Below are 12,326 nucleotides of genomic sequence, written 5' to 3'. Positions count from 1 at the left end.
CTGACTCCCTTCCCTATGTTGTCAATGTCCCAATCAAGGCCTGTACACACTGCTGGCTGTTACATATTCATGGGTTAGCAACAACAGACAACAGCTAACATTTATATAGAGTTTCCTGTGTACCAGGCACTGTTTTAATCACTTTACTTCACAAAACCCTTATATAGTAGGCACCATTATTATACAATTTTACAGATGAGGAAATTGAAGGAAAGAAACCTTATGTAACCTGACCAAAGCCACACAGCTATTAAGTATTGTCACTGTGATTTAATTCTAATAACAACCCATTAGGGTACAAATAATTTTTCCTACTTTTGGACAAGGAATATGAGCCTCAAAGAGATCAAGTAACTAACCTAAGTACACACAATTAGTAAGTAGCAGTCAGAATCAAACTCAGGCCAGTCAGTGTTCCTTCCCCATGCCTCTCTCTAGGCCAAGGCACTTCCAGTAGTATTTAAATCCTTTTTTTTTTTTTTTTTTTTTTTTGAGACAGAGTCTCACTTTGTTGCCCGGGCTAGAGTGAGTGCCATGGTGTCAGCCTAGCTCGCAGCAACCTCAAACTCCTGGGCTTAAGTGATCCTACTGCCTCAGCCACCCAAGTAGCTGGGACTACAGGCATGCGCCACCATGCCTGGCTAATTTTTTCTCTATATATTTTTAGTTGTCCAGATAATTTTTTTATTTCTATTTTTAGTAGAGAGAGGGGTCTCGCTCAGGCTGGTCTTGAACTCCTGACCTCGAGCGATCCACCCACCTCGGCCTCCCAGAGGGCTAGGATTACAGGCGTGAGCCACCGCGCCCGGCCAGTATTAAAATCCTTTATAAATTTTTTGCTTTGATTATTTTTGACTTAGAGGCAACAAAAACCATTCATCCACACAAAAAATAAGGGATATAGAAATAAAGCTCTCAGGAAATAAAAATGTTCTCTAGGTTTCTCATTCTCTCCATATGTGAAAGATTACTACAGTAGACCATGCTTGCTTGCTTCAAGCTTCACTGGCAAGAACAAACAAGTTTGAAGAGTCATACACACTCAAAATGCCAATAGCACAGAAAAGCAATTGAAAATACATATCAACATCCTGGCAGGAACAAAGGAATTCTAGCTTACTTCACTTAAATTCAGGTAAGAGTGAGATATATTGGCACTTTATTTTTAATAAATGAACTATTTACCTTCCCAAACATTGGAATAGAAGAACTTGCTTTTTGAAACATGTCTTCTGTAAAAAATGCACTCATCCCTTCATAATAAGGATATTTGCACTGACTTCAAGTGTTTATAATCTTAGGAAGTAAAATGTTTTTGGCAGAATGAGTTTTTAGGCTTAGAGTTAAAATTAAACCAGGGCTTAGACAAAGATCTTGCTCTTGGCAGTTCTTTGTGAAGCAGCCAAATTTTACTGTCAGCACCGCTCCGGCTTACCCTACACCTCCCCAATGCCAGGTGTGTTCCTCAGACCTACATATCATCCCAGGGATGTTCACAAGCAGACCCACCCTGCAACTATTAACGCTTTGTCCCTGCGAAGTTCAACGTGGTTCTTTCTTTTTGTACAACAAAGTCTCCTTTTCTCCCTTAAATAGAGAGAATACTAGGTATGTTTTCTTGAGAGGTAAGGTATCAAGAGTGAAAGACAGACTGCTAAATATCCCAATAGCCATTCACCCTTTCTTATTTTTGTAATATAACTCCCCTGCTCAACTAGAGATACATAGCCTAGTGTTCCTTCCACCTAGCCACGACCATGTGACTAAGTGCTTGCCAGTAGGGTATGAACAGAAGCAGTGGGTGCAATTTCTGAAAAATTCTTAACTTCAAAGCTAGCCAGTTGGCCTACACTCTGTTTCCCCCTTCCATGGGTGCTGGTAAGCCAACCTCAAACACATGGATGAGGGTAAGACTCCAGGGAATGGTGAAACAACAAAATAGAAAGAACCTGGGTCTCTAGATGTCCTTATGGAACAAAATAGCCTACAAACCCAGGACCATGTGCCTATCGTTGTGAGGGAAATAAACTTTAATCCGATTAAGCCTCTGTTACTTTCATTCTTTAAAGTGGTCAAACCAATATCCTAACTCATATGATCAAGAAAGAAAAGGAAGACAGCAAGAAGACTTCTCCAGAAGTGAGACACACACAGTCACTCACACACACTCACACCCACACCCACTCCCACCCACCCCTCTCCTCTGAGCCTCAATTTCTTCATCCATACCTCTCTTTTGCCGTTAAATACTATATGTAATATATCAAGCAGACATCATTTCATGCAATGATAGCTTCAAAACAAAATAAGAATCTTCTCACTTGAAACAGTAAATGTTCTTTCCTTTCCACATATCCAGGCCATATCCAGGCCCAAATCTATCTTTATCATCCATCCTTTTCTCCTAATTCTTACTGTTACTACTATAAGTCTGGCCAGAGGTCACCAACAGACTACCCACAAGCTGAATCCAAGCAGGAGATATTTTTTTCCCTTCAATTAGTTACCAATATAAAAGCCAGGAGTCTCCAATTACCATTTTCCAATTAGAAGAACCAGGGATCTTTGGAGAAACAAACAATTCCAAGTCTGGGCTGAAATAAAAAAAGTCTGGGACATCTTGCCATATCAGACAATAAATTACTTATCAGACTACTCAGGGTGTGTCAAATGACTCAAGAAATGAATTTGAAGCAGCTATGTCAGATCAAAAGTGACATGATTTAGTCATCAACAAAAATAAATGCAATTATTAAAAATATCAAGTGTATTTAAATCTTTGAGTTCATAATCGTAATGAAAATAATTAATTGATAAACAAGGAAGATGACTGGGAACCATTTCATTATTCTGAAAATTTATAAGGGAAAAAAAATCAAGCATTCATCCTGCCTTTCCTAAAGAAATTGTACTGCTAGGTAACCAAATAATGGATGAGGTGGAAGTTTCTCGTTGTAGAAATAGTCTAGCTAATAGGAAGTTTACACACATAATTAATTATACATACATATACAATCAATATAGTAGAAAATCACTATTCTGCAACCTCTAGAAAATTAGTTACGCCAAATATTGAATATAAATGGCTGCTATTATTATAGAAGAGAGGGACAATCAGATGCAATGTCTCCTGGCATATGGAAGAACACAATACCACTTTATGAAGATTTGCTTTAAAAAAAAACCTGCACTATTAATAGAATGTGATCAAGCTTCTAAAATACTACTACCAATTTTCAGAAAATACAGATGAAAGGTAGAAGCATTAAATGATACTTCAGGGATATAATCCACAAAATCCAAACTGTGGAAAACTTCATAGAACATCCCATTTTCTTTAATAAATTCCAAAAATAAATGCAAGATAACCACAGAAAATTGTCTCCCAACACTCAACAACATTGGGATTTAAAGCACATACTTTTTACATCAGAGAGATGCCATCAAGTTCTGCCTTTGCCATTTATCAGCCATTTGCATGGGGAAATCAATTTAATATCTTTAAGTTTAGGTTTCCTCACCTGTAGAATGGCAATACTAGTAGTACCTATATCATAGGGTTGTTGGGATGATTGATAATGCACGTACAATACTCAGCTCATTGCCCAATTTATAATACATATGTGATAAAAGTTTATTATCTTCATCATTAAAAGATGTGTACTGAATGACTAAATTATTAACTAGATTAATCTGCTAAAAATATTGAATGTGAAACTATTCTTAGCTGATAACGTTGGCCATGTCATTTACTCAGTATTTATTGGGCACTGGAGCTAGTGCAGGAAGCACAAAAATGGATAAGCTGTGACCTCCACCCTCACACTTTTGCCTTTTCAAAAAGTGATTTGTTGGTGTCTTAACTCCAAGGAATACCAACTCAGGAAGATATCAAGGCCCACTAACAGCCGTCTGGGAAGAACTTTTATTAAGGAAAGCTGACAATTTTTTTTTTCATACAGAACATGATTGAGGGTGGATAATGCTGTCTTGATACATTATTGAATGATATTTGATATTGAATGAATAACGTCTTTACATTATTGAATCATTTCAGAATTACTAACAGTCTTACACAGACTGACAACTCTTGCCTGGCTCTCTTCTACTCTTGCTATTCCTGTATGTTCCTCTTTTCCATCCACAAAGTTTCTTTTCACTCCATACACCTCCTGAGGATCAAAATCCTTCAAAACATTCATCTGTATGACTTGCATGAGGAAGCAAATAAACAAGTTTGCTAGAATGTTAAGAGAACAAATACCTCCTCATTAGAGGAGAGACAACTGACCTACTTAAATGTCGAAATACAAATGACTAATGCAGTACAGACAGTTCCCACCTTATAAACACTCAACTTACAAATGACCCAGACACACTCTACCGCCCCACCCTAGCGGGCTGCTGTTGCCATAGGAACCACTAGGGCAGGAAGGGAGAAAAAAAAAACTGAAGGTTTTTGAGAATCAAGATATTCAAAATAAAAGGGAAAAAAATGAAAACAAAAATAGCTTGTCTTTCCCAGCATATCCCGCTTGCTCACTGAACTGTTTTATAGCCTGAAATTCTATGATTATAGGGGGGCCATGATTAAAGGTCCTATTTTTATTAAAAGACAGCTGCTTCTAGTAGCAGTGTTTACAGTATTACTCTATTATTTTCAGGTTAACTTTTCACTAATGGTATGAGAGATTCTTAATAAAAGTATTATTATCAGGGACAGAAAGGTGGCCCTGACCTTGGTAGTCAGCATCAAGGCACAGCATCCTTAGTAAGAAACATTCACTTGCAAGTACAACTCACAGGCACCAAGTATACAAAACTGTAGCTACCATTCACATATGTAGTACAACAGGTGAGGAGCCCCCTGGAGTTTTAAGAAACAGCAGTCTTGAGTATTAACAGCCACTCGGGTATTGGCAGCATTAGGAGGTTTTGCCATAAAAATCTAGTTCAATAGGAGGAAATGATGAATTTGAAATCTTATAAAATAGACAAAATAACCACTTTTGGGAAGATATCTGAACTAGTCATACACAGCTACTTAAGGAAACTGAAAGGACTAAAAGTTTGAGAGAAAAACCTGCCCAAGCCAGATATATTCTTCTGTAACATATTGTTGTGGCTGATTTTTATCCCTGTGTTGATGTGGACTAATAGATGTGTATTTTTTTTTAATTTCCAATCAGGATGTATCTATACATAAAATGATTTTTTTAAAGAATGTTTCCAAGGAATGTTTAAGCAGTTGGAGCATTACTTCTGAAATTTGTGTGACTGAACACAATTTTTAAAATCCAATTATAATAATGCATGATCATTAAAAAATTAAAATACAGGGACATATGAAGAAAGAGTATCTCCCATTCCCACTCCTGCCAAATAACCACTCCTCTAAATGGAGCTATGCATATACTTTCAAGTATTATTCACAAATAATATATATACTCACAAACATACATGCACACATCTATAATTTTCACATACAAAAATCACACACTATACCTACTGCTCTGCTATTTTCTATTGTCCATTTAATTTCTATTGAAACTCTTTTCACATTAATGTATAGTGTTTACTTCATTCTTTTTCAAGGCTGTCTAGTAGTTTATTGTATAGATGAACCATATTTAACCAGTTTTCTCCTGGTAAACACTTAGAGTACCTTTAATTTTTCAATCTTACAACAACGAAGCAACAAACATACTCGTGCATGTCTTCGCATATTGGTACCCAGCATTTCGGTTAGGTAAATTCTCAGAAGTGGAATTGTTTCATGGATGAATAAGCCTATTAAAATGTTTATCATTACTGCCAAATTGAGCTCTATAGGTTGTGCTTTCCAAAAATTATTTTTAAACATGAGTGTATAGAGATTATACAAATCCCAATCTAGAGGAGACAAAAATCCAGGATAAGATTTTCAAATAGGTACGGTGGCTCATGCCTGTAATCCCAGCACTCTGGGAGGCTGAGGCCAAGAGTTCAAGACAAGCCTAGGCAACATAGTGGGGCCTGGTCTTCCCAAAAAACAAAAATTAGCTAAGCATGGTAGCATGTGCCTGTAGTCCCAGCTACTCAGGAGGCTGAGACAGGAGGATCATTTGAGCCTAGGAACTAGAGACTGCAGTGAGCTATGATCCCACCACTGCACTTTAGCCTGGGCAAAAGAGCAAGACCCGGTCTTAAAAAATAAAAAAATATTGTTCAGATAGAGATGGGCCTTCCCACTGGAACTTTCCACTTGAAAGCCTTTCTCCAGGTTTCCCAAGGGAAAGACAATTGATATTTAGAAGCGTCCAAATGTTGTAACAGAGGATTGCCAAGTGCTTGCCTGGATCCACTCTATTCTACCTACACATATTCCATCTTAGAATATTCTTTTTCCTTCTTTATGTGGCTTATTTGCTTTAGCTTTCTGCAGCCTAGATACTGTCATGTGTATCCCTTTCCCCTTTTGCTAATAAGAGTACCCTTCTTCCTTTGGGAAACTGCCCGTTCCCCATTTCAGGTGGTTGTACTAGGGCTAACAAGGATAACATCTCATCTCCAGGGCAAACGGAATGGGCTTGTGACCCACATGTGGCCAGCCATGGTATTTCATGCCCCTTGTCAAAAAGTGACACACCTAAGACATGTCTCAAATCTAACCAGAGTTCTCCTCTGACATTTTAAATACTGACACTGAGAAAGAGCAGTGCTCGTTCTTAGGGGTCTCTAAGATGGAGGACAAAAACCTGGGGCAGTCCATAGCAAAGCCTGCCCCCTGGAGGAAGGCCAATTAAAATAGAGATGTGGACCAAGACACGCAAAGAAACAGATATGAAAGATGGATGAAGACAAACAGAGAGAAAGAAAATCTTGAAGACATAATTTGAGTTCCTAGAAGTTAGACACCTCCTAGTTAGATTAGACAATACAGTTTCTTTATGCTTAATATATTCCAAATTGTGTTTTTTGTCCCTTACAAACAAGAGGCACCACTAATACGACTTTGGTCTCAGACTTGCTGGTTTATTTCCTGGCTTGTTTCCTTCCTACTTACTCAGTATTCCTCTGCCCGTTTCCCAGAGTTTCGACCTTTCTGTCTTAGGCCCTGTCTCACCAGGGCAGCCCCAGCAGTGATATGGCCAGGGTTCCTCAGATCAGCTTCTCTCCCTTGAGTTGGCCAGTAAGGGGTGAATATCATACTCCTGGATGCAGTGTCCCTTACTAGTTTGCATGACCTGGCTCTCTCATCTTCCTCACAGTGTTGTTGGATACACTTTGAACAGTACTAAATATAATTTCAAACATTTCTGAACAGCTTTTGAAAATAGTGGATATACACTGTGAGGGTCACAAAAGCTGGATCGCAAACCTTTGCAGTTGTGCAATAAATGAAGTTAAACAATGGAATATTTTGTGTAATCAACAGGCATTTGGTATTGCATTTCTAGTGTTTAGTTAAGGCTTTTGCCAATTTCATAATATCAGTGTAGTTTGTGTAGTCATTTCCTAGAAACCACGTGACCTAGGATATAAATTTTTAGATTTTCCATTTTATTACAAGGAAAAAAATAACATTAAAAAAAGGAAACCATGTTTAATTCTACCATACTAAAACAAGTATTTCCTTCCAGTTTGCATCTAAATGTATTCATTTTCCCCAGGGGGAATGACAGTAATATAACTTTGTGCTTTTTCACTTATATTAAAAATATGCTTTCCCCATGCCTGACCTTCGTAAATACAATAACTATATAATATTTCCTCCAACAGATACATAATTTATATGAATATATAACTGATATTCTCCAGTTGGACATTTCATGTTTTTTCCAAACATAAATACTGCAATGAAAAGTGGAATTACCAGATCAAAAAATCTATGAATAGCTCTTGCTGTCCATTATGTAAAATTGCTTCAAGAGTTTTCCTGAGTCACTCCTACCACCAGCCAAGTATGAGTATATGTATGTGGATGTTTCATTTTTAATGCAGCAGCCCCTGTCTTTGGTTTTATCTTCTTTTTCCTAATATAATAGAACATGTTCTCTCAGTAGGCACCAAATAAATTAGAATCTGAATTTTAGAAAGAATGGAGATCTAAGAAAGGAGACAAAAATAAAAGCTTGTAAACATGAAAAGTACCTGCTTCTAAATCTCTGGAAAAATGATTATTAGTGTATACTGTTTATAATTCCTTTCCTTCTTTCAGACACCATAACTTACAGAGGAGAATGTAATCCTGCATGCACATACTATCCTACCAGTAAGGATTCTATTTTCACAGGGTACTAAAACAAGGATGTAAATTTGTCATTTTATACTATTTTTTAAAAAGGTGTATATTTTATAAAAGACAAAACTAAGCAAAGGATAAAAGTCATAGAGGACAAAAGCTACAGATTTCCTTTGAGAGTTTTTATAGAGAAGAGGGATTAAAATTTATGAGGCAATGGTAACCCAAAAACATCCCATCAGTTTCTCTGACCCTTGATGCATCTTTCTGAAGACAAGTATCCAAGCTCTAAAGCTCCAGGGTGCTACATTTAGGAAGCAGTAATAGGCTAAGGTGGGCTACGTGGCTCCTGATGGGGACTCTGGAGCACTGTAACTTTGGGACTCCGCCTAGGATGAGGAGGAGCTCTGGACTAGGACAATGAAGGCTGACGATGACAGACAACTTTAAACAGTTGTGGCAGACTGTGGAGACTAAGTCCTAAAATAGATTGGATGCAAACTGGATAGACTTATTTCAACTCCTAGCTCATTTATCATAGAAATGAATGGAGTCCTCACAAAAGTAATGGAATGGTGGCACATACCTACCAATATGGTGATCATATTCCAAATGCCATACCCTAAACTCTTGAATTTAAACTAGTCACCCTTAAGTTCTTATCTTTATATAACATTAAAACATAGATATACATATATCTCAGGAGATAAAAAGAGCCTATTTCTAATCCAAATCATTCTAGAACTCGGATTATTGAGAGGTAATGGATGTAAAGTGCTTAGTGTATTCATTCCTTCAATTCATGCATCAAACTGAGCACCTATTAGGTGCTAGAAATTCAGTGGTGATTAAAGACAAGTCCTTGTCTTCTGGAAACATTTTCATAAGTAGAATAAGAGAAGAATAAATAGAATATAATGAGTATAATTAAACTAATAAACATAATTAATGTAATAACAAAATATTGTGTTAAATCCCTGACAGAAGCACACAGGGCCCTGAAATGGAGACGCTGAGGAGGTGGGGAGGTTCTGGACAAGATACAGGTCTTTGCTCTCTATAGTATCCATTGCTTTTGTTAGTGCTCTTTCTCCTCCCCTCCTACCTCTAGAGCTGCTGCAGTGTCCCCAGTCTGCACATACACACACAGGCACACACATATACTCCCCTTTTCTGATGACCAAAGACTTCACTTAATATTAAGAGATTAGAAATTCCTACTTTAAAGACACTGCATGCCATAGTTATTCCTAGCAACCAACAAGACTGGGCTATTCAAACTGCAGCTTGACTTTTTTTCCCCCATCACCATCTTAGTCTCTCATATTAACCAAAAAAACTACTCAGCAAACAGAATTTGAAACAATAGCTGACTTTAAAGAGAGGGAAAAATTTTTTAGTAAGAAAGGAGCAGCAGTTACCTACATGTTTTTAAAGTGAGGCAATTTTCTACATTGCTGCCATTTACATTTGGTTTTCTTCCTTGAAAGTCGATATCGGTGTTTGTTATCAACTGGGACAGTATGAAATTGACTCTCATTTCCTCTGAGGTTAGAAACAGTCTAACTCTACTTCTCAATACAGTGCTCACCAGTTCAAAAGAAATTAAATAAATCCTACCTTAGAACATGCATCCAAAGGCTGCCTTCTGAAATCCTCTGGGCAAAAGGTTCAGGAATCCCAGCAGTGGAGACCACACCAGCAAAATACACCTCACCTGAGACAGGAGTATGAGGAGGAGGGGCAAATTCCAGGCTTCAGCCCCATCCACTCCCAGCTGTCTGCTTAATTAGTGAGTAGGGGCAGGCATGCGTTGATTTCCAGAATGGGCTCCTTGTCTTAAATGAAACCCAAGAGTCATGATGTAGCTCTGCAGCTCTGTCCAGAGACACAGGTCTTAATTTTTCATTCCTCAAATACAATCAAGTCAAGGAAGAGCGCTCCAAGACGTCATAGAACCTTCTTGAACATGTCTGTTCACAGTTTAAGGAGATACACGAGATTTCCTTAATTGGACTCACTTGGGATAACTTAACCTGAAAGAAGCAGCAAATGAATAGCAGGTTTTGCTTATTTTTTCAATAATACGTAATCATCAAGAATTGTAGTTGAGGTTGATCATATTAATTACCTGGAGTTCTTGTTAAAAGATTTATCTAGACCTCTTAGATTCTTACTACACAAGGGTGTGAGGTCTGCACATTGACTTGGGTTTTTTGGGGTTTTTTAGCATTGAATTTTGGAAAAAAAGAAAACTTCCTAGGTGCTAATGTGCAAAGTTAAGAACCACAGAGAATAGTATGATTGCATCCTTATTTTTTTTTAATTTTTATTTTTAGTTATCATGGATACATAATAGTTGTACATATTTACAGGGTACATGTGATATTTTGATGGAAGCATACAATGTGTAATGATCCAATCAGGGTAATTGGAATATCCATCACCTCAAGTATTTATCACTTAAGTATGTATCTGAACCATACATTATATGTACAAAAAAAAGTCTGGGCCAGGTGCGGTGGCTCACACCTGTAATCCTAGCACTCTGGGAGGCCGAGGCTGGCAGATTGTTTGAGCTCAGGAGTTCAAGACCAGCCTGAGCAAGAGTGAGACTCTGTCTCTACTAAAAATAGAAAGAAATTATACGGACAGCTAAAAATATATACACAGAAAAAATTAGCCGGACATAGTGGCGCATGCCTGTAGTCCCAGCTACTCGGGAGGCTGAGGCAGGAGGATCGCTCGAGCCCAGGAGTTTGAGGTTGCTGTGGGCTAGGCTGATGCCATGGCACTCTAGCCCGGGCAACAGAGTGAGACTCTGTCTCGAAAAAAAAAAATTAAAAAAAAAAAAGTCTGGGCCGGGCGCGGTGGCTCATGCCTGTAATCCTAGCTCTGGGAGGCCGAGGCGGGTGGATCGCTCGAGGTCAGGAGTTCGAGACCAGCCTGAGCAAGAGTGAGACCCCGTCTCTACTAAAAATAGAAAGAAACTATCTGGCCAACTAAAAATATATATACAAAAAAATTAGCCGGGCATGGTGGCTCATGCCTGTAGTCCCAGCTACTCGGGAGGCTGAGGCAGTAGGATCGCTTAAGCCCAGGAGTCTGAGGTTGCTGTGAGCTAGGCTGATGCCACGGCACTCACTCTAGCCCGGGCAACAAAGTGAGACTCTGTCTCAAAAAAAAAAAAAAAAAAGTCTGGAATAATATATACCAAAATATCAATAATGGTTATTTGTATGTGGCAGAATTGCATTTGATTTTTAGGTTATTTCTGTTTTTCTCTGTTTTTAAATGTGTCCAAACAACACAGCCATTATATTTTTAAGTTACTTATCACTTAAACCTTTCAGAAGACATTAATTAACTGCTTAACTTTTGAAGAGGTCACAATTGGAAAACACATTTTTGCAAATATATCAACACAGCTTAAGGGTTTTAAGAGGTGGTTTTCCAAAATCCAACCCAGAAGAACCTGTTTTCGAATTTCTTAGTGGAAAATGAGTGAAAAATTTATCATGTCCACACCACACTGCATCCCGACACATCCCTGAACACAAACTTGCAGAGCCAACTGCTTACTCAACACCTCCCATTGAATATGTCAAAAATATCCCAAAGTTAACATGAAATCTTTGTCTCCTCTATACCAATTCACCTCCCACAACCTCCTTTTTCCCATTTCTCAGCCAATATCTTAGGAAGCACCCCTGAGTGTTCCCTTTCCCTCCAACCCCACATCCAAGCTGTCAACAAGTCCACTTTCTTCTATCTTAAAATAAATCCTGAAAGTTCCAGTCAGCCCTAAAATACAGGTTCTTTCTACATACCTTTGTCCATTCTGTGCTGCTATAACAGAATATCCGAAACTGTGTCCTCACGTAACAGAAGACGGAAGGGCAAAAGAGAATGCATGCCCTCCTGGCAAGCCCTCTTTTAAGGGAACCTAATTCCATTCAAGAGGGAGGAGCCCTCGTGGCCTAATCACCTCTTAAAGGCCCCACCTCTTAGTACTGTCACATTGGCAACACCTGATTTTGGAGGGAACCCATTCAAATAATAGCAACGTCCTTAAAAAAAACAAACAAACATAAGAGCTACA

The 12,326-nt window shown here is 38.3% G+C and overlaps 1 long non-coding RNA gene across 1 annotated transcript in view; it reads right to left on the bottom strand.

Moving 5' to 3' along the window:
• Positions 1 to 12,110, bottom strand: part of LOC123650209 — a 77,044-nt gene extending 64,934 nt beyond the window's left edge. Inside the window, exons 1-2 of the long non-coding RNA XR_006739298.1 lie at positions 12,055 to 12,110; positions 9,845 to 10,260 (exon numbers count right to left, since the gene is read on the bottom strand). This is a non-coding gene — a long non-coding RNA (uncharacterized LOC123650209). The remainder of the gene's footprint in view (positions 1 to 9,844; positions 10,261 to 12,054) is intronic.
• Positions 12,111 to 12,326: the final 216 nt, after the last annotated feature.

The sequence above is a fragment of the Lemur catta genome, chromosome 14, assembly GCF_020740605.2.
Source record: "Lemur catta isolate mLemCat1 chromosome 14, mLemCat1.pri, whole genome shotgun sequence".
NCBI classification, from domain to species: Eukaryota; Metazoa; Chordata; class Mammalia; order Primates; family Lemuridae; genus Lemur; species Lemur catta.
This window is presented reverse-complemented; position numbering and strand designations above follow the sequence as displayed.